A 23,992-nucleotide genomic window follows, 5' to 3' on the forward strand; every position below is an offset into this window, starting at 1 on the left:
TTGTTTGAAGCGCTCTTCTCCCGGCCATGGAATGAGCGCAGCGGCGGCGGCCGGGCGGGCAGGGGCTCTTCCGCGCAGACCCCGCGCAGCCTGCCTGCGCCCCCGCGGAGATCGGGCGGCAGGATGGAGCCCGGGGATCCCCGCGGAGGCGGAGCGGCGGAGGTGGAGGTTTCCCCCCAGGTAGGGCTGCGTCGGGGTTTTTTAATTTTTGCAATGCTGCATCCGCGCCGGAAGGGACGCATCGGATCGCGGGGAGACCCCTTGGCGGGCGTGCAAGGCAATGCATGCGTGCAGGCGTTGCATGGAGTGCAGTGCAATGCAATGGCAACGCGGCGCCCTGCATGCATGCATGCAACTTCCACCGGCGCTCCGGACTTGGCAGGTGAGGGGGGTCCCCAGTGGGCGGCAGAGAGAGCCGGGAGGGCGAAGGGGAGCCGGGGGGGGAGCAGCGCTGCTCCCCGAGCCGAGCCCGGGGGGAAACTTCGGCGTCGTTGCGCCAGGTGTTATCCTCGCAACAACAGCCCTGCGAGGTGGGTCAGGCGAGTGGCCCAAGGGAGCACCCAGGGATTGTCCTGGCCAGGTGGGGTGATTTGAACCCTGCTCTCTGCCCGGTCTTCGTCCTCATTTAGCCCCCACATGTGCATGACTGTGCATGACTGAGGTTTTCCCCCCTCGTCTTGGCTATGGTGTGAGTCTGTGCTGTTAATTAATGGGGTTCTGCCTTCGGAGAAGATGAGCCAGCCCTCAAGGAGGTGATTATGTAATTTGCTAGCAATTCATGTCCCTCCCGGCGTGACGCTGCGCGCTGACGTCACGGGGCTGTAATGGTGGTGTGCCTCGAGATTTTTTTCATGAAACAAGTGTGCCTTTGCCCAAAAAAGGTTGGGAAACACTGATCTAGTTCGTGACCTCAGCTTGTCAAAGGACTCTGCCGAACCAGATTGAAGGAAAAAAACTGTTCATTGATAGCAGCAAGCGATCACTGAAATGTGTTCTGCTACACAATGGCAACCAGTTTGCCTCTATACCCCTGGCTCACTCGACTACACTGAAGGAGAACTATGAAGCGGTGAAGTATGTGCTGTAGAAAATTGGTTATGATCAGCATAAGTGGTTTATTTGTGTTGACCTGAAGATGGTGAACTTTTTGTTGGGACAACAGTCTGGCTTCACCAAGTACCCATGTTTTCTGTGCATGTGGGATAGTAGGGACCGTGCTCAGCATTACACGAAGAAGGACTGGCCTGTGCGGGAGGAATTGGTGCCTTGCAGAGAAAGGAACATCATCAATGACCCTCTGGTGGACAGAGACAGAATACTCTTCCCACCGCTGCACACCAAGCTCGGCTTAATCAAGGCTCTGGACAAGGATGGTGACTGCTTCACTTACTTGTGCCAGGCATCTTTGATGGTCCTCAGATCTGTCAGCTCATCAGAGATCCAGACTTCGGAAACTCAATGAACGAAGTGGAACTGGAAGCGTGGAAGGCATTTGTTCTGGTAGTGAAGAACTTTCTTGGCAACAATAAGGCCAGAAATTACGCAGAACTTGTCAACAACATGCTGACTGCTTTTAGAAACCTGGGCTGCAACATGAGTGTCAAGATGCACTACCTATTTTCACATATGGACCGGTTTCCTGAGAACGTGGGTTCAATGAGTGATGAGCAGGGGGAGAGATTCCATCAGGACATGAAAGAGATGGAGACCAGGTATCAGGGTTACTGGGACGCAGTCATGATGGCTGACTATTGTTGGACTCTGAAGAGAGACCTCCCTGCCGCTGAGCATTCCAGGAGTTCCAAGAAACGGAAGTTCAAGCCCTGAAGTTTGAAAAATGGTTAAGCAACATGCAATTTACGTGTACTTACCTTTATCAATGCCCACCATTCAGTTTACAGTAATCAATGTTTCTATCAGGTAATCAATATATTATTTATTATTTTTTTCTCTTAAAAACATATTTAGGATGATATGTGTTGACAAAGATCAGCTGATAATGCCACAAAAATGTAATCGGTTTTGTCACAAGATCTGATTTTTTTCAAATCAACATAGCACCAAAACCTGACCTGATGGAGAGAAACGGATGCCATTTCCTGATTCAGCAGAGCAAAAATACCCTAAATCAATTGTAGAAATCTAGACAACTTTCAAAAAGTAAAAAATTGTTGCCCAGTGTTATATTCTCTGAATATAACACTATAGAGAAGCTCTATAGAGTCAGCAAAAACAAGACCTGGAGCTGACTGCGGTTCAGATCATCAGCTTCTTATAGCAAAAATCAAGCTTAAACTGAAGAAAGTAGGAAAAACCACTGGCCCAGTAAGATACAATCTAAATCAAATCCCTTATGAATACACAGTGGAAGTGAGGATCAGGTTTAAGGATTTAGATTTGGTGGATGGAGTGCCTGAAGAACTATGGATGGAGGCTCACAACATTATACAGGAGGCAGCAACGAAAACCATCACAATGAAATGGAAATGCAAGAAAGCAAAGTGGCGTTCCAACGAGGCCTTACAAATAGCGGGGGAGAGAAGGCAAGCAAAATGCGAGGGAGATAGTGAAAGATACAGGAAATTGAATGCAGATTTCCAAAAAATAGCAAGGAGAGACAAGAAGGCCTTCTTAAACAAGCAATGCAAAGAAATAGAGGAAAACAACAGAATGGGAAGAACCAGAGATCTGTTCAAGAAAATTGGAGATATGAAAGGAACATTTTGTGCAAAGATTACCATAATAAAGGACAAAAGTGGTAAGGACCTAACAGAAACAGAAGACATCAAGAAGAGGTGGCAAGAATACACAGAGGAATTATACCAGAAATATATGGATGTCTCGTACACCCCAGGTAGTGTGGTTGCTGACCTTGAGCCAGACAGCCTGGAGAGTGAAGTCAAATGGGCCTTAGAAAGCACTGCAAATAACAAGGCCAGTGGAAGTGATGATATTCCGGCTGAACTATTTCAAATTTTAAAAGATGATGCTGTTAAGGTGCTACACTCAATATGCCAGCAAATTTGGAAAACTCAGCAGTGGCCAGAGGATTGGAGAAAATCAATCTACATCCCAATTCAAAAGAAGGGCAATGCCAAAGAATGTTCCAACTACCGCACAATTGCACTCGTTTCACATGCTAGCAAGGTTATGCTTAAAATTCTACAAGGTAGGCATAAGCAGTATTTGGACCAAGAACTCCCAGAAGTGCAAGCTGGATTTAGAAGAGGCAGAGGAACCAGAGACCAAATTGCAAACATGCGCTGGATTATGGAGAAAGCTAGAGAGTTCCAGAAAGACATCTACTTCTGCTTCATTGACTATGCAAAAGCCTTTGACTGTGTTGACCACAGCAAACTATGGCAAGTTCATAAAGAAATGGGAGTGCCTGATCATCTCATCTGTCTCCTGAGAAATCTCTATGTGGGACAAGAAGCTACAGTTAGAACTGGATATGGAACAACTGTTTGGTTCAAAATTGGGAAAGGAGTACGACAAGACTATATTGTCTCCCTGCTTATTTAACTTATATGCAAAATTCATCATGCGAAAGGCTGGGCTGGATGAATCCCAAGCCGGAATTAAGATTGCTGGAAGAAATATTAACAACCTCAGATATGCAGATGACACAGCCTTAATGGCAGAAAGTGAGGAGGAATTAAAAAACCTTTTAATGAGGGTGAAAGAGGAGAGCGCAAAATACGGTCTGAAGCTCAACATCAAAAAAACGAAGATCATGGCCACTGGTCCCATCACCTCCTGGCAAATAGAAGGGGAAGAAATGGAGGCAGTGAGAGATTTTACTTTCTTGGGCTCCATGATCACTGCAGATGGTGACAGCAGTCATGAAATTAAAAGACGCCTGCTTCTTGGGAGAAAAGCAATGACAAACCTAGACAGCATCTTAAAAAGCAGAGACATCACCTTGTCAACAAATGACCGTACAGTTAAAGCTATGGTTTTCCAAGTAGTGATGTATGGAAGTGAGAGCTGGACCATAAAGAAGGCTTATCGCTGAAGAATTGATGCTTTTGAATTATGGTGTTGGAGGAGACTCTTGAGAGTCCCATGGACTGCAAGAAGATCAAACCTCTCCATTCTTAAGGAAATCAGCCCTGAGTGCTCACTGGAAGGACAGATCGTGAAGCTGAAGCTCCAATACTTTGGCCACCTCATGAGAAGAGAAGACTCCCTGGAAAGGACCCTGATGTTGGGAAAGATTGAGGGCACAAGGAGGGGACGACAGAGGACGAGATGGTTGGACAATGTTCTCAAAGCTACCAACATGAGTTTGACCAAACTGCGGGAGGCAGTGGAAGACAGGAGTTCCTGGCGTGCTCTGGTCCATGGGGTCACGAAGAGTCGTACACGACTAAACAACTAAACAACAACAACAACGTTTTATCTTCAGTAGATATCATGGTTGTGATGCTTATCTCTGCAACCTAGACAGAGATAGCCTGGCCTCAGTTTTCCATGCTCTAGTAACACCCAGGTTAGGTTAGTCTAATGCTCTATAGGCGAACTGCTGTTGGTGCTGAAGAAGGCTGCAAGATTACTTACTGGAACTTGGTGTTATGATCTGCTTACTCATGTTTGTCAACAACACTGGCTTCCAGTTGTTTCCAGAGCCAATTCAGAATGTTAGCTTTAATCAACAAAGCCCTAAATAGTTTGGCCATAGGTTATTGAAGGATGCCCTCTTCGCAGGTAAGCCTACCTGGATCTTGAGGGCAATGTCAGAGACGTTTCACAAAGTATTACTGGCTAGTGATACCTGGCTAGAGTCTGTTAGGAAGAGGGACTTCTCCATGATGGGACAGTGCTTGGAGAATGCTCTTCCCACAGAGGGTTACCTGGTGCCTACTCTATATTCGTGTTTGGTGCTTGGTGAAGACTTTTAAATTTTATATTGTTTACATTGTATTATTTTAACAATTTTATGTATTCTACCCAGAGAACTTCAGTGGCATAGAAATAGTGGTAACGAACAAACAAATCTTTGTGTTTTATTGCTTCTCTACATATGTGACCTTCTATAGACTCATACTTTTCCCTTCCTGGGAATGTGGTTGGCCTTTGGGTCAGTGTAATTTTATTTTTATACTCCCTGCTGAATGTGTGCCCAAAATTCTGGATTTTTTTCCTGCCAAACTGCAACTGAAGATTTCTTCTGCCATCTGCCAGGCTCACTAGCACTGGCAACCTCTATTTTGCCTAATAGAAATTCAGCAGATGCTGCAAAACAGCAACATAAATAAATAAATCTTGATACAAACAGAAAAAGAACTACAATGTTGCAAGTCCCCTGATATTTCCACAAATCTGATCTAGGATCCTGATGTGTTTGCAAAATATGGCCAAATAGAAACTGGCAAGATTTTTCCTATTTGGCTTTTAAAAACATGTATTAACCCTGAGTGGTGATAGTAGCTTTCCAGCTTAGGGACAAAAGAAAAATTACTTATTTACAAGATTTTCTTTAGCACTAACAATTCAAGGAGACTTGAGGTATCTAAGCATTGGCTCAACATTTTGGTTGAGGCATTAAGCAAGCTGACAGACTTACATATAGTTCACTGATCAGTTCTGACTGAGACTGTGTAGATGAAGATTTTTGGCTGATTATTTTGACTGGAGCCATTGATTAAAACATTATCTGCATGTAGCAATAGAATAGAATGATCAGATTTAATGTGCTTTACAGTGCATGACATGAAATATCCAGAATCATATTAAAGCATAATTCATCCTCTAGAAAAGAACTACAGTAGCAGCTTCAGTTATGACAAGACACATCTAAGCAATTCTTTAGCAAAACTGCTGTTGCAAGAGTTACACCCAACACAAAGTGCTGCTTTGTGATAGTCAGGGGAGATATTTCTGCCAACATTAAGGGCCAAAACAGCTGTGATGTCACCTGTGAGTAAAATGCATTTTCCCACTGTGACCTTTCCGCATTTGCCCTGCAAAGTAGTCATGCACTTACCATCTATCCACAGGGACAGTTAGCATGCCCAGACCCAAAACACTTTTTGTTGGGGGGGGGGGGACTAGTACAAACTTGTAACATGCCCTTCCCAAACACTTCCCACAGTCCTATCCCATATCTACGACCATATGTTGCAGGAAAGAAAATTTACATTCTGAAATTATATTTGCAACATTTCTGAGATTAGACCATTGTCATACTTTTCTTCCTTGCCCAAACCCACCACCATTATGTGCTGTTTTTGTTTTAACATAACATCCTACCTGAAAATGAGTCCTACAAGGGCTGTTGACTATTTTGTAATTTTTTCTTGTTGGTCCTATATAAAGATATTATCTTGTCAAGGTTTAATTCTTTTATTATTACTGTTATTATGAACCAATGTAGCAGGAAATATTCTATATAAAAAAAACCTTTAAACCTTCCCCTGTGCCATTTTCCATTGCAAAATCATGAATTCTCTCCCCAAAGTCTTGCAAATTCACATTGAATAGACAAAATAGATGTTTCCTCCCATGTGTGTGAGCCAGAAATTTTTCTCATTCATATTTTGTGTCTGGAAATCCTTCCAGAAGCACTGGCTCACTCTGTCCATTTTCCTGATTATTATGGTGCTGTGTTCTTCCACTCTGCCAGGCACTCTGGGACTAGTTCTAGAGAAAGCAGGCCATACAAGGATGCACAAATATATGTATGTCAATTGGCGTCTCTTAGTTTAATTGCCTAAGTATATGGTCTTGGTTCTGTTCTAGAGAAGGTCAGCTCACTGGTCAGAATACATCTTCTTCTACTCTAACAGTACTTCTGATCATAGCTGTCCCTTTTTTAAAGGGAAATTCCCTTATTCCGAATAGGATTCCTTGCAAGAAAAGGGAAAAGTTGACAGCTATGCTTCTGCTTGGCTCCAGGAAATCTCACAAGATCTGTACAATGGCTCCACAGATGCAGGGGAATAAATTGCCGCACTTTAAACTGCAATTGGCACCCCACCCCACCGGTAACACTGGACTGTCTATATGGGCCCCCCAGACAAAGGACACATGGGGCTCATCAACATGGGGATTCAATGGGCCTTGCATCCAGGTAAGTATGTATACATACAACTGCAGTCTATGTTTCTTAATGTCAGAAATCACAAACAATACAATGGCAGAGGAAAAAAACCCTACAATATATATATATATATTCAGCAAAATCCTATTGCTTTAATCTCTCCCCCAGCATTATTTACAGATTGGTAATAATTTTTAATTGTAAGTTCTTGAATAAATTTTAATTGTAGTTCTCGAAGCTACAAACATGAGTCTGACCAAACTGCGGGAGGTAGTGGAAGATAGGAGTGCCTGGCATGCTCTGGTCCATGGGGTCACGAAGAGTCGGACACGACTAAACGACTAAATAACAACAACAATAATTTTTAAAACCCAAATCAAATCAGTGGAACACAAATAAAAATGGCCCTAGATGTTGCTTCAATAAGAAGAACCTGAATATTTTAACACAGAGGTTGTAATGAATGCAGAATTCGCCATGTCAGCAAATCTCCTCTTCCTCTGCAGGAATGTTGCCCATAACTATGCAACTGCTTGTAAGCAAACAAATAATAGAATACTTCTTATAGAAAAGACTAATTTAATATCACTGCCAAAGAGATAATTTAATCTAATCCTTAATACTATTATTTACAGCAAAGACTGTCGGATTTTAAAACTAAAATAGCATTTTCTGATTTTTGAGGGGAAACTGAAACAAAGCTGCTCACTGAAGTCTGACTCCACCCCTGTGCCTGTAATAGAGCAGATGGGATTGAGCACAGCCTTGGGATGACCAGGGGTGTGAAAGTTATGGAACTTTCCCCTCCTGACACTCTCTGCTTTTTTGTGCTTCTATCATCTGAGCAGGACAATAGGACAATGCTGCCTGATTCATCTAGTTGTTGTTGCCATTCACATGTGTCATTTGATGCTGGTTTGTAATAATAATAATAATTTATTATTTATACCCATTCTGAAATATTGGTATCTTATTCACGTAAAGATTCCTGACTACAAAACTTCCTTTCAAAACCACTCTTCTGTAAACAGCAGAGCGGGTTTGCAAACAGCTCCCCTCGAAAGGCCATAAACCTTGGAAAGGAAAGCACCGTCTCATGTCTGTGCTTTTCTTTCCCCTGCTCGCTTGACTATTATGTTATTTCCAAGCTGTGCTTGGCATGTTGATTGTCCACAGACTAAGCAAACAGGCTGGCTTGGGGGGGCTGCACTTTGCAAGGGGGGGGGGGTATCCGTAGTGCCATCTGCCATCTTGAAAATTAAAGCAAAGGAAAGGTCATTGGGATAAACCGATTTGCCAAACAAAATGGTTAACAACTCATGAATAAAACTTTGTTTAAAAAATACTTAAAAGGGACAAAATGCCTTCCTTGTGCTCCACGCATCTCCTTTCCAGTTCATTTCCATCATTATGAGGGAGAAAAAGCCCTCACATGAAGTTGTTGTGTGTGCTGGAGGAGAGGAGTTTGCAATCTGTGCTGTAGGAGGTGCCTACCAGATTTCTAATGGCTTTTCAATGATAATGTCAAAAAGGCTTTGTCTTCCTCTTTGCTCTTTGCTGTTTCCACAGCAGCAGCAGCGGCAGCAGCAGCAGCAGCAGCCCAGACTCCTTCCTTAGAGAGCAACTTTTATCTCCTGCTTGCTTCAATGGTGCCATCTCTTTCCTGCCCCTCTCCCCTTCTCAGCCTTGGCAAGTCAAAAGAAGAGCTGGGTTTCCCCTTGGAAATAAAGAAGGAAGAAGAAACCCAAAGTGGTCTTAAGAGGAGGCAAGGCGAGGCGTCAGAGCACTTATGGGTAGCAGAATGGGAGATGGGCAGATGCTGTTCTGCAGCACCTGCTCATTTCCATGGGCATTACGGAGGAAGCTTTCCTGGGCCAAACTACTGTAGTAGTTAGTGAGTAGTGAGAATGAAGGCCCTTGCCAGGAGTTATGTGTGGTGGCCAGGGATCGACAGAGAGATAAAGGCCTGGGTCAAACACTGCCAGGCCTGCCAAGAATCCCGCCCAGATCCCCCAAGGGCCCCAGTCCAGTCCTGGGAGTCCGCCCGAGCACCATGGTCATGCCTGCACATGGACTTCGCTGGCCCCTTTCAGGGGAAAACATTCTTCATAGTGGTGGACTCCTACACCAAATGGTTGGAAGTCGCACTGGTACCGTCCACTTCTACGGCCGCAGCCATCTGGGTACTACGCAGGCTGTTTGCAACCAACAGGCTCCCTGACACTCTCATCTCAGACAACGGAACCGCATTTACCTCAGGATAATTCCAAACCTTCACAGCGCAGAACGCCATCCGCCACATCCGCTTGGTGCCATTCCACCCTGCCACCAATGGCCAAGCAGAATGCATGGTGCGGACCATCAGAGTTTTAGGGCAGCAGCTGAAGAAGGAACAAAAAGGGTTTTCTTGTGTGAGTTTCTTGTGGCTGTTTAGCTGCTCTCTCTGTGCAAAGGTCAGAGGGGGCAGGGCTTCTGTTGAGGTAGGTGATTAGCTGTGGGAGGAGCTTATCAGAGTTTTAGGGCAGCAGCTGAAGAAGGAACAAAAAGGGTTTTCTTGTGTGAGTTTCTTGTGGCTGTTTAGCTGCTCTCTCTGTGCAAAGGTCAGAGGGGGCAGGGCTTCTGTTGAGGTAGGTGATTAGCTGTGGGAGGAGCTTATCAGAGTTTTAGGGCAGCGGCGCGCGCCTAGCGGCGCGCGCAGTTTGATCCATATTTTAGATTTAGGGGAGCTAGTCTCAAACATTTGTTGGGGGAGACCTAGGTTTTTTGGGGGGGATTTATTTGTCCTGTTTCCACACTTTTTATGATAGAGGACCACTGTAGTCACCCCCAACGACACGTTCTCAAGATGGAGGGTGAGGGAACAGCTGCAGTCGCCTGTGGTTCCTGCGCAATGTTTGCCATCTTGCCAAAGGTTGCAGGCAGCTTTACCTGCAGCAATTGCATGTTGATTGCCCTCTTAAAAGACAAAGTCCAGCAACTGGAGGAACGTGTAGCTACGCTCCAAAGAATTAGAGACCTGGAACTCTTCTTGGAAGCAACAGAGCACACCGTCTCCACCAAGGAAGAGACAGGGGACTCCCCTGAGAAGGTGGCTAGTTCACCAACACAGGAGCCAGATATATGGAGAAACGTGACTCAAAGAAGTAGGAGGCCCAGGGTTCGCTCTGATTGTTTAGAAATACGCAATCGCTTTGAGGTCCTTTCCCCTACCATGGAAGACGAAGAGCAGACTCCATTTGAGGATCTCTCCCTCATTACAGTCGATCAGGTATATGAAGACGAGCAGCAAAGGCAGTCCTCAGGGAATGTCCAGGCGACCTTGGAACGGACAGCTCACAGAAGAACCCCGACCAGACCTAAGAGGAGGCGTGTGGTGGTGATAGGGGATTCCCTACTGAGGGGAACAGAAGCAGTGATCTGTGGGCCTGACAAGATGTCTCGGGAAGTGTGCTGTCTCCCCGGGGCTAAGATCCAAGATGTAACTGAACGACTGCAAGGAATCATAAAACCCACTGACAAATACCCCTTCCTCTTGGTTCATGTGGGAACCAATGACACTGCAAGCAATAGCCTCCAGAAGATCAAAAGAGATTACGAGGCTCTGGGCAGGAAATTGAAGCAATTAAATGCACAAATTGTCATCTCATTTGTCCTCCCAGTTGAACGACGTGGCCCAGGGAGAGAGGGAAAAATAGTGGAAGTGAACAACTGGCTTCGCAAATGGTGTAAACAGGAACGGTTTGGATTCTTAGATCACGGACTGCAGTTTCTTGAAGATGGACTTCTGGCAAGCGATGGGCTGCACCTCACAACGGTTGGGAGGAATGTTTTTGCAAAAAATCTCAGAAACCTCATCAGGAGGGCTTTAAACTGACTAATGTGGGGGAGGGAGACAGTGCTCCTGAAGGTAGGAGTCTATCAATTGATGAAGATGATCATCCAAATGTCATAGACCGAATGGAGCAAAGAGCATGCAGACCTAGTGGTGGGAGGAAAAAATCCTTAAATAAGAGACACGGGGGAATGATTAATGGACTTCAATGTCTGTACACTAACGCGCAAAGCATGGGAAATAAACAAGATGAGCTTGAGCTCCTGGTACAGCAAACTAAATATGACATAATAGGAATCACTGAAACCTGGTGGGATAAATCCCACGATTGGAATGTAATAATGGAGGGATACAATCTATTTCAAAGAAACAGACCAGACAAGAAAGGAGGAGGAGTGGCGTTATATGTCAGGGATGTGTATACCTGTGAAGAGATCCAAGATTTAGAACCTCAAAGCCAAAGTGAGAGCATTTGGGTCAAAATTAAGGGAGAGAAGAATAACAGTGACCTCATTGTGGGAGTTTACTATAGATCCCCAAGCCAAACGGAGGACATAGATGATGCCTTCCTGGAACAGATGGCCAAGCATGCAAAAGGAAGGGAGATAGTAGTAATGGGGGACTTCAATTACCCTGATATTTGCTGGATGTCAAACTCAGCCAAGAGCATAAGGTCAAACAGATTCCTCACTGCCCTTGCAGACAACTTCATTGTCCAGAAAGTGGGAGAAGCAACAAGAGGAACAGCCATTTTAGATCTGGTCCTAACCAATGTTGATGACCTGGTTAGTGGGGTAGAAGTGGAAGGATCATTAGGCGCGAGTGATCATGCTCTTCTGAAGTTTACTATACAGCGGAAAGGAGCAGCCAAGCATACTAGGACTCAATTTCTCGACTTTAAGAAAGCCAACTTCATAAAGCTTAGGAAAGTGCTGGGTGAGATCCCATGGACAGTAATACTAAAAGGAAAGGGAGTTCAAGATGGCTGGGAGTTTGTTAAGAGGGAGATAGTAAAAGCACAACTTCAGGCAATACCAATGAGACGGAAACATGGAAGGTGCCTAAAGAAGCCAGGGTGGCTATCTAAAGAACTTTTAACTGAGTTAAGATTAAAAAAGGATGTGTACAAAAAATGGAAAAGGGGGGGAACCACCAAAGAGGAATTCAAACAAATAGCCAGCACGTGTAGACACAAAGTCAGAAAAGCTAAAGCACAAAATGAACTCAGGCTTGCTAGAGAGGTTAAAAGCAACAAAAAAGGCTTTTATGGGTATGTTCGTAGCAAAAGGAAGAACAAAGAAACCGTGGGGTCACTCAGAGGAGAAGATGGTGAAATGCAAACAGGGGACACAGAAAGGGCTGAACTCCTCAATGCTTTCTTTGCCTCAGTCTTCTCCGATAAAGAAAACAATGCCCGACCTGAAGAATTTGGAGCAAATGATTCAGCAGAGGAAACACAACCCAGAATAACTAAGGAGATAGTACAAGAATACTTGGCTAGTCTAGATGTATTCAAGTCTCCAGGGCCAGATGAACTGCATCCAAGAGTATTAAAAGAACTGGCAGATGTGATTTCAGAACCACTGGCAGTCATCTTTGAGAATTCCTGGAGAACAGGCGAAGTCCCCGCAGACTGGAGGAGGGCAAATGTTGTCCCTATTTTCAAAAAGGGGAAAAGAGAGGACCCAAATAATTACCGCCCAGTCAGTCTGACATCAATACCAGGGAAGATTCTGGAGCAGATCATTAAGCAAACAGTCTGTGAGCACCTAGAAAGGAATGCTGTGATCACCAATAGTCAGCATGGATTTCTGAAAAATAAGTCATGTCAGACTAACCTGATCTCGTTTTTTGACAGAATTACAAGCCTGGTAGATGAAGGGAACGCAGTGGATGTAGTCTACCTTGATTTCAGCAAGGCATTTGACAAGGTGCCCCATGATATTCTTGTAAAGAAGCTGGTAAAATGCGGTCTTGACTATGCTACCACTCAGTGGATTTGTAACTGGCTGACTGACCGAACCCAAAGGGTGCTCATCAATGGTTCCTCTTCATCCTGGAGAAGAGTGACTAGTGGGGTGCCACAGGGTTCTGTCTTGGGCCCGGTCTTATTCAACATCTTTATCAACGACTTGGATGATGGACTCAAGGGCATCCTGATCAAATTTGCAGATGACACCAAACTGGGAGGGGTGGCTAACACCCCAGAGGACAGGATCACACTTCAAAACGACCTTGACAGATTAGAGAACTGGGCCAAAACAAACAAGATGAATTTTAACAGGGAGAAATGTAAAGTATTGCACTTGGGCAAAAAAAATGAGAGGCACAAATACAAGATGGGGGACACCTGGCTTGAGAGCAGTACATGTGAAAAGGATCTAGGAGTCTTGGTTGACCACAAACTTGACATGAGCCAACAGTGTGACGCGGCAGCTAAAAAAGCCAATGCAATTCTGGGCCTCATCAATAGGAGTATAGCATCTAGATCAAGGGAAGTAATAGTGCCACTGTATTCTGCTCTGGTCAGACCTCACCTGGAGTACTGTGTTCAGTTCTGGGCACCACAGTTCAAGAAGGACACTGACAAACTGGAACGTGTCCAGAGGAGGGCAACCAAAATGGTCAAAGGCCTGGAAATGATGCCTTATGAGGAACGGCTAAGGGAGCTGGGCATGTTTAGCCTGGAGAAGAGGAGGTTACGGGGTGATATGATAGCCATGTACAAATATATAAAAGGATGTCACATAGAGGAGGGAGAAAGGCTGTTTTCTGCTGCTCCAGAGAAGCGGACACGGAGCAATGGATCCAAACTACAAGAAAGAAGATTCCACCTAAACATTAGGAAGAACTTCCTGACAGTAAGAGCTGTTCGACAGTGGAATTTGCTGCCAAGGAGTGTGGTGGAGTCTCCTTCTTTGGAGGTCTTTAAGCAGAGGCTTGACAACCATATGTCAGGAGTGCTCTGATGGTGTTTCCTGCTTGGCAGGGGGTTGGACTCGATGGCCCTTGTGGTCTCTTCCAACTCTATGATTCTATGATTCTATGATTCTATGATTCTAAATGCAAGGACACCCTCCGCTGCATGACGCAAGGGGATTGGGGGTACCGCCTTGCCGCATTCCTTCTAGCACAGCACAGCACAGCACCGCCAGCTCAACGACTGGCCGGAGCCCCGCTGAACTACTAATGGGCCAGCGCCTCGCAATCAGATTGGACCGCCTTCACCCCAATAGAGCTCAGGATGAGGTAGTGGTGGGGGAAGGGAGGAACCCCTGGACCTACGTGGCCCAGGACCCAGTGTACGCAAAGAATTTTGGGGCAGGCCACAGTACATGGGTACCCGCCACAGTCACCAAGGTCACTGGCCCCGTGTCATACGAGGTGCTAACGGATGGGGGGCAATGCTGGCGCTGACTGCGACCAGATACGGTGACGATTCCTGGGAGAAAACCAGGACAGGTCAGAGGAGTCCCAAGGGAACAGTGATGCAGTGAGGCCCATAAAACAGGAGGGGCCAGCAGGAGAGGCAGAATCAGTAAATACTGAGAGGCCGAAAGGACACCGGAACCAAAACCACGACTGAGTGAGCTGGTTGCGCCAGACCAAACGGCCCCATCACAGCCAGCATCCTTGGAACATGAGCCAGAACCTGAACCCCGGACCAGGGAACACCCCAGGCCGCAACGCACACATAGGCTGCCGGCGTACCTTGAGGACTATGAATGCGACCTCCCGGGCAGGACTGGAACTTAGAGGGGAGGGGTGTTATGTACTGAGTTGAATAGGATCCAAAATGCAGCAGTCTGATTGGTCCTAGAACAACAGGATTCAGAATGCAGCAGTCTGATTGGTCCTAGAACAATGCAGCAGTATGATTGGTCTGCAGGAGCCACCCAACCCAACTCCAGATGGAAGTGAATCCACAACCTGATTGGCCTACAGGAGAATTCCGGAATTAGCCAATCACGTGCAGCCCATTTTGTAAATAATGTATATAAAGCAGATACTTTGGGGAAACTTTCATTCCTTCTCCCACTATGAGCTGAATAAAGAGCATGAAATCCACTCTCGACTCCGAGTATATTTCAGGGGCTCTGTCTCTGTTTCAGAGCCCAGGCTTCCTTTCTGGGGGGAAAGCTTCCTGCCAGTCTCCCTGAAGGTTCCCAATGCCCCTCAACCATTGTTCTGGGCTTCTCCTGAGGGCCTGCAGATCATCCTTGGCTAGATCTTCCTTGGAAGAGGAGTGGGAGCATGACAGGTCATTTGCCAAACAGCTAGTGGGCCTCTGTGTTATCAACCGTTGGTGTGAACAGCTCCTGAGATTGCGTTACAACGCCTAAAAGTTGTACAGAAAGCCTTTCAAACAAGCCATTTGGTCATGTGGTCACCAATGTGGGTGTCTGCATGTATGAAGCAGATCAAGGGGATCTTGAAGTTTAAGGATATTGAGCTCTAAACTTATTTTTCTGTCTCTCATGCATTCTCTTTGGCTGTTAATCTAAGTAAATGCATAGAAAGCAGAGAGTCAAAATCACTGCTGCTCCCTCCCGATCTGCCTTTATTAAAGGGGCTATGTGTCTAGTATCAAATGTTTTCAGGCTCACAGGACTCTCTGTTTTCCAGATTGCTCATTGAATCTGTGTGCACAGGACCCTTGAAGACATGCAGCTTGGCTATGAGGACATGGCTTTGATGCCCTGCTTCCAAGTGTTCCTTGGATGCCTGGACTATAACTGACTGAGTTTAGGATATTAGCTTTTCTTCTCCCTGCTCTAGATGTGGCAAATTTCTCTCTATTTTAATCCAGGAGGTTGATGCTGTGTTGATCCCACAAGGCACAAGACTGAAGTCTTTTTTGTAAACTTTTAAAAGAGGTATACTCACTTCTTTAAAGTAAAGAGAACAGCTAAGTGTAGTATAGTAGCTAAGAGACTGTTAGCCAGCAGTCCCTAAAATAAATACGGTGGTACCTCGGGTTAAGAACTTAATTCGTTCTGGAGGTCTATTCTTAACCTGAAGCACCACTTTAGCTAATGGAGCCTCCTGTTGCTGCCGCGCCACTGCTGCGTGATTTCTGTTCTCATCCTGAAGCAAAGTTCTTAACCCGAGGTAATATTTCTGGGTTAGAGGAGTCTGTAACCTGAAGCGTCCGTAACCCGAGATACCACTGTACCACCTCTGACAATAATTCACTAGGCTCCCTTAGGCAATTTGCCATTTTCTTAATTTCCATCCTCTTTCTGCAAAATAAGGATAGCAATACTGACCTACTTTCTAGGAATCTCTTAAGGATTTTTTTTTGCTGTTAAATAATTTTTATTAGTTTTCAGTTACAAAAATCCAATATATGCCACATTGTATCAATACCACATTACCCCGCACATTTCTCATTAACATTAAAAAATAACCAAAAACAAAACAAAACATTGTTACACCCCCCAAAATCCCCAGACTTCCCTCCACCCCCCCCCTTCTGGTTCTTTAAATGAACCAAAACATTTTACATTCCAGATCCCTTTACCCAATTTTCCAACTACTAAACAATTAAACTTGTGATATATTGCACAGATATTTTAAACATTCAAACTGCTTTATACATTACACATCTATGCTTACAGACTATTTCCCCTTTTAAAATTATCTTTATTGTTGCTTTTTGCAACATGTCTGCTGATGTCCCGATTTATTTACAACTGCTGGCCCCTAAATAAAAACCATTTCCCAAACTGTTACTCGTTCTTTTTTCTTACTTTGCCATATTTAAATCTCTTTTAAAAAAGGCTTTGTGATAGGAATTTTGAGGTCTTAGATATATGTTAAATGTTCATAAGTGTACCAACCAAGCACATACATAGATCAGCACAGGAAGACTGTCCTGGAACCATTTTTGATTCCCAAACTGACCAAATGTTTTCTCTGCAAGGTCAAAGGAAAATGGAAAAGCCTCCCCATTGTCTTTTCCTTCACAAATCCTGTCTTAAGGGTATGTCTGTGTTTGAATAGGGTGTGAGCCTGTGACATGGCCCAGGAACTAAGTATTTATCATTACAAAAGACTGGCCAGGCTCCCCAGGCAATCCAATCAAGTAACCTGCCAGACAGGAGATAAACGATAGGAGAAAAACAACATTCAAACTTCTGTTTTAGACCACCTTTTCTGTGATGTAGGTATGATGTATCTGGGGGGTGGTCTTAGGTTACACCCCTTCTGTGATGTATGTATGATGTTTCTGGGGATGGTCTTGATCTACAGGGTGGCAATTTCAAAAGTCTTTATAAGGCCTTGCGCACCATTGTTCTGGGTTCCTCCTCCTTTCCTGCGTGTGAGGGGAGCACCCTGTTGCAACAGATCAATAAAGATGAGGCTTACTAGCTGCTTTGCTTCTTAATATTCTCTGCTTGGCCTCTGTTATTTTCTCCTACCAATAGGGAACCTAAGTAAGGACTCTGTATGGGCTCTTGGATACCCCAAGAGGTATCCAAAAGGGCAATTTTTGTTTACAACAGCTTCCCCTTAGGACAATTCCCAGTTTCAGCCCTCCTTCCTTCCAAATTTCTCTCTGTCTCCACGGGTTGTTATTTCACAAAAATTTCTCTAACTATTTCCTGTCTGTACCCATATATAAGACTCCTCAAGAAGCTGCTACCAATTACAGTGGTGCCTCGCAAGACGAAATTAATTCGTTCTGCAAGTTTTTTCTTCTTGCAAGTTTTTCGTCTTGCGAAGCACGGTTTCCCATAGGAATGCATTGAAAATCAATCAATACGTTCCTATGGAAACCGCCTTTAGACCAGGTCCGGGGACAGTCTGTCCCCCAACCTCTTCTGAAGGCTGGGGGGGGGACAAGGGCTTTTCTTCCCACCCCCAGCATTTTAAAAAACCCCGGGACAGCGGAGGACTTCTCCACTGTCCGGGGCGATTTAAAAGCCCCCGGGAAGGCAGGCAGGGGGGGGGCAAAGACTTTTGCCCCCCACCGGCCTTCAGAAGAGGTCCAGGACCTCTTCTGAAGGCTGGCGGGGGGCAAAAGTCTTTGCTCCCCCCCCCCCGCCTGCCTTCAAAAGCCGTCCGGGATAGCGGGAAGCGCTTCCCTGCTATCCCGGACCGCTTTTAAAATGCTGGCGGTGGGGAGCAAAGCCTTTCGGCCCCCGCCGGCCTTCCTGGCCCTCTTCTGAAGGCCGGAGGGGGGAAAAGGCTTTGCTCCCCACCGCCAGCATTTAAAAGAGGTCCCTGGAGATTTCCCTATGGGCTTTCTTCTTGCGAAGCAAGCCCATAAGGAAATTCGCCTTGCGAAGCAACTCGCAAACGGAAAACCCTTTCGTCTTGCGGGTTTTCCGTCTTGCGAGGCATTCGTCTTGCGGGGCACCACTGTAGGACTATTTCCGATCTCAGCTCCTCTTATCTTAACATTGGTGATTTTACCAATACTTCCTCAAATGTTTTCTGTGTATGCAGCCCTTCAAATCCCCCTACTCTTTCCTTTCGGGTTTTCTTCATAACAATTAGCCTTTCCCCCTTTACAAAACTTTCCCTCCTGTCTTTGCCCTGCGTCTATTCTTCTTGTTTCCAGTTCTTCCGCTGTGTTGTTGTATTGATCCAGTCTAGTACTGATGGTCTCTGATATCTTAGCCATACGTTCCATAAATTCTCTTCTCCATTGGTACAAGAATGTCATAATTTCAACATCTGAGCTCATCTCTGTCAGCCCTGCCCTCCCCATCCTTTGAGTTTGAGACAGTGGTGTTAGGGCTCCCTGATGCTCCCAGGAGTCTGGCACCACCTTCCCTTTTTTGCCTCTCAACACAGCATTGTAGCTACTTTTTAAATCTCCTGATATTGACAGTCAGTGAAGAATGGGTTTTGGTGGCTCATCAGCAGGCACTTGTCCATAAGTTTTTAGTAAAATAAGTTGTCTGACTTGCAACTTTCCCCCATGTAACGTACTTTACCCAGAAAGTGAAGGGTGCACCTCCTGTTTTAATCCTTCATGTATCACCAAATTCAGCCTAATTAAATCCAATCTAATTATATTTCTTTCTTCAAGCAAAATTGTAGAAGATGCAGAATTCTTACCCTTTTATTTCAGCTTGAATATTTTTAGATGAGAATCTCCCGCTGATGGTAGGAGCGCTCGCAACCGCTCTTTCCCCCTGCTTGCCCTTCAGCAGTGGTTTTTTCGGGGGTGGTGGAAGATTGGCGCTTTGCCAGACCTCTCAAGACTCTGCTCACCCTAGAGGAGCTTTTGGGTGGGAGCACCTTGCCTTGGTGCGCTCCCCTCTAACCTCTGTGGGGCTCAGGTGTGTCTGGAGATCAGACCCGCGCTCCCTGTTCCGTCGGCAGGAAACTGGAAGTCTCTTAAGGATTACTCATATGCCACGAGGCTCCTGATTCTAGTTCAGAAGCTGGTGTGAACCGTGGCAGCCTTTGGTTGGTGCTAAACAGGAACTGAAGGAATCTGTGTGTGAGCAATGGAAGAAGAGGACAGGCTGCGTCTGTGGCTCATTTTCTTTTTTTAAATAATATTTTTTATTAATTTTTCATTAATAGCAATCCAATATAAACCACATTAATACAATACCAAATCATAATACAATAAAAAGAGCCAATTATTCGATTCTAAATTAAATATTTTGGATGGCTTCCCATGTTCTGATTTTTGAGAGATGCTGTTATTCCTTGTTCCTGCTCTAGTCCTCTTATTTAGTCCTCTTATTTGATCCTTTATTTTAACAGCTACTGATGTGATCACTTTAGTTCGTATTTAACCATTCCATATCCTTTAATTTGCAAGAGGAGTTTAAATCTTACATACACTTCAGGTTACATACGCTTCAGGTTACAGACTCCACTAACCCAGAAATAGTGATTCAGGTTAAGAACTTTGCTTCAGGATGAGAACAGAAATCATTCTCCAGCGGCGCGGCAGCAGCAGGAGGCCCCATTAGCTAAAGTGGTGCTTCAGGTTAAGAATGGTTTCAGGTTAAGTACGGACCTCCGAAACGAATTAAGTACTTAACCCGAGGTACCACTGTATAAAGTTTTTGTTGATTCCCTCTTGCATTCCATTAATATTTGCAATCCATTATAAGGGACGTGGGTGGCGCTGTGGGTTAAACCACGGAGCCTAGGACTTGTCGATCAGAAGGTCGGTGGTTCGAATCCCCATGATGGGGTGAGCTCCCGTTGCTCGGTCCCTGCTCCTGCCCACCTAGCAGTTCGAAAGCACGTCAAAGTGCAAGTAGATAAATAGGTACCGCTCCGGCGGGATGGTAAACGGTGTTTCTGTGCGCTGCTTTGGTTCGCCAGAAGTGGCTTGGTCCTGCTGGCCACCTGACCTCAGCCAGTAAAGCGAGATGAGCACCGCAACCCCAGAGTCGGCTACGACTGGACCTAATGATCAGGGGTCCCTTTACCTTTACCTATTAATTACATTCCATTAGTAGCTAATTTTTCTTCGGTGAAGAGTTGCCAAATCATAACATGGCATAGTGAATATATCATGAGAGAACAAAGGCTCCTCTCCACCAACATACCAATTCAATAACAACAAAAATCTTCTCCAGATTGAGACCTTGGCACTCAGCGGCTGGCTCATTTAGCAGGTAAACTTGTCTCCTTCGTTCAGAACATGCTTGTTTCTTAAGTCCAAATTCTGATACATCTTAAAAAACAGAAGAACTTCCACTCATGGTGGCTGCGCTGGAGAGTTTCCAATGCATGCAGCGCTATGCACTCAGCATCCCCTACCCCCTGCATTCCGTAGGATCTATGAGTGAAAGCTCACCCACCCGCCCCTGGGGGGGTGGCTTGCAAGGATAATCACTCTCAAATTATCCTTAATTGGCTGCATGCCCTGTGTCCACTACCAAATCCCAATTCTGTCTTCTGCAACATTGGCCACCCCTCCCAGTTTGGTGTCATTTGCAGAGTTGATGAGCATCTCCTCAATTCCTTCATTCAAGTCGTTTAGAAAGACATTGAACAACAATGGGCCCAGGACAGAACCCTGCGGCACCCCACTTGTCCCCTTTTTCCAGGATGATGAGGAAGCATTGTTTTTTGTTTTTTTAAATTAATACTTATTAAGTTTTCCATTTTAACAATCCAATCAAAGCCACGTTAAAAGCATTCCAAATTATAAAATAAACAATCCAAATATTATGCCAAATTATAAATCTTTGGTTGGCTTCCCATGCTCTGAGATCGGGGTGTGATGATCATCTCACATTTTTGCTGCTTCTCTTAATTTGTCCAGTTAAAACCATAAACCAGTCTGGTGTTAATCCTTTGTTCCTTTTTAACAGCCTCTGAGTTCGTCCAGCAAGCAAGTTAGCTCAAAACAATATGTTTCTGTGTGAATGTTTCTCTCTCTCTCTCTCTCTCTCTCTCTCTCTCTCTATATATATATATATATATATATATATTCTTTGTACTCCAAGTCTGTCCGTGGTGTTCACTTCCACATTCTCGCCCTGTGAATTATCCACTACGACACGCCTCCAAATGGAGGAAATCTGGCTTTCTGTCAATTGTACCAGGCCAGGCGTATGTCCAAACTTCTTTGTTTTAGCTCGGTCAAAAACTGATAAGCCTGTACTTTAGCTAGGAGCCTTTCCTTCTTCAATCCTTAACAATCCTGTAAAGTAAAATGCCAATTCATAAGTCTTTTCCACACAGTTAATAATTAAACCAAAATTATATCAATAATGCAATACTCTCCTGTCCTGCTTGCATAGATAAACTGCCTTTCAAGGAGTTTTGCCAAGTAAAATAGCAAATACAAAGTAGATCAAAAAGAAGCAAAGGAGGCTCGCCCCGCCCCTTCCGTTCCAACATACCAATCTCATTCTGATAGTAGTACCTCTTCCACTCGAATTCTTTAGCACCTCAGTGGCTGGATCAGTTAGCAGAGTTTACCTCCCCTCACTCAGAGCATGCCCATTAATTAAGTCTGAATTTTCATCTTAAAAAACAGGTGTTTGTTTGCTGATGGCAGCGACTTTGGAGAGTTGCCAAGAGACACACTGTGCTTTCCACCCAGCACACCCTGCCCCCTCATTCCTTCCAGATTGGGGGCAGGTCTTGGGCGATCTGTGGGGGAAAATCAGAACAAATACAAACACCAAATCCTTCCTCCTGCAACACATTTAAAAGGGCAACACTAGAATAGGTCTTGTTGGCAGTGGTGCCCTCCCTGTTGAATACCCTCCCATCAGATGTCAAGGAGTTAAATCACTATACAGTCGTACCTCAGAAGTCGAACGGAATCCATTCCGGAAGTCCGTTCGACTTCCAAAACATTTGGAAACCAAGGCACGGCTTCCGATTGGCTGCAGGAAGCTCTTGCAGCCAATCAGAAGCTGTGTAAGCCTCGTTGGATGTTCAGGTTCCAAATAATGTTTGCAAACCAGAACAGTCACTTCCGGGTTTGCAGCATTCGGGAGGCAAAATATTCAAGTTGCAAGGCGTTCATCAACCAAGGTACAACTGTACAACTTTTAGAAGACATCTAAAGGCCCTGTAATGCTTGATGATTTATTTATGTTTTTATATGTGTTGGAAGCTGCCCAGAGTGGCTGGGGCAAACCAGCCAGATGGGTGGGAATAATAATGTCAAACCAGCCAAAGGCCTGGTTGAAGAGGAATGTTTTTCTCCTGGCACCTAAAGATATAGAATGAAGGTGCCAGGTGAGCTTGCCTGGGGAGAGAATTCAGAAAACAAGGAGCCACCACAGAAAAGGCCTGTTTTCGTGTTGCCATTCTTTGCACCTCTCGCAGAAGAGGCACATGAAGAAGGGTATCAGATGATGATTGCAGAGTCTGGGGCAGTTCATACGGAGAGAGGCAGTCTTTGATATATGGCTATGTAGATGAGAGTAAGGATTATTTTCATGCCTTTCCCCCAATAGATCTGTTGAAACTGAAATATTGCTAAGTCTTGTCCTGATCATACAGATTGGCCTTTGCAGATTACCATTATACATGCTTCATATTTGACAGGATAAAGGCTCACTAAGTGCTTTATAAATCTTGAATCTGTGACTTTCATGGGGCTTTGCTTCATTTGGATCCAGTTTTGCCTCTGTGGCCCTCTTTCATTATATATAAAAGCATTCAGCCCACAATGTCATTCTTCCTTGGCGAGACGATTGTTTCTGACTTTTCTATTTAGAGTTAGAAAGAATCAAAGAACCCTACAGGGTTGTGGCAAAGCACTTGAGATAAGTGATTCCCTCCCCCTTCCTTGTATTACTTATTTATTAAAACTGGTGGAGCATAACTAAGATGATGAAAAAAGACCGAAGAAATATGGAATACAATGGCATTCAGATTTTAATGGGAGATATGGCTGGAAGCTATTTGTAAATTATTTAAAAAATGATTTTGTTCTTGCAGCCACCCTGTATTTGCCTGCCTTATTATATTTGCCTTGTGTGTTGTTTCAAACCATTTACAAAGGAACACAGCCTTTTTGTGGACTGCAGTCATTCATTCTAATTAATTATGCAATTTACACCAAGGTTCATTCTCTTTTCACCCTGACCTTCTAAATGCCAGATACCAACCTAGAAGTCTTAACATCAGGTCAGCTGTGAGGCTCGAAACAAAGACACACTTGTTCTCATTTGATATCGAGGATCTGTTGTCTACTGACCACCTCTTGATACATTAGACGGCTGTTGATATTCTGATTGCTTACACAGAGATGATAAAAAGGAAGTTCATAGATGAGGGATTAAATTCTCACAAGTCAGGGCCTTTCCAAATTAGTCCAACCAACTCCCAAAGCCGCGACGTACTCCTGCATACCTGCAAGCACTTCACTCCAGGGGAGCAGCTACAAGGGCTTGGCACATGTATAGCATCGCGAGCACAGATACATAGAACAAAATGGCAGTGCTCCTAGAACTGAAAGTGTCCACTCCCTATCAGAATACTAAAGATTCTGTGTTCATGTGAATGTCCAGGTTACAGGTTCAATTGCTGTATGGGACAGCTGCATATTCCTGCATCGCAGGGGGTTGGGCTAGATGACACTTGGGGTCATTTCCAACTCTACAATTTTATGATTCCATGATACCTTCAACCATAACTCTCACCAGCCCTGCTCTGTG

Source organism: Podarcis muralis, chromosome 8 (assembly GCF_964188315.1).
Source record: "Podarcis muralis chromosome 8, rPodMur119.hap1.1, whole genome shotgun sequence".
NCBI lineage: Eukaryota > Metazoa > Chordata > Lepidosauria > Squamata > Lacertidae > Podarcis > Podarcis muralis.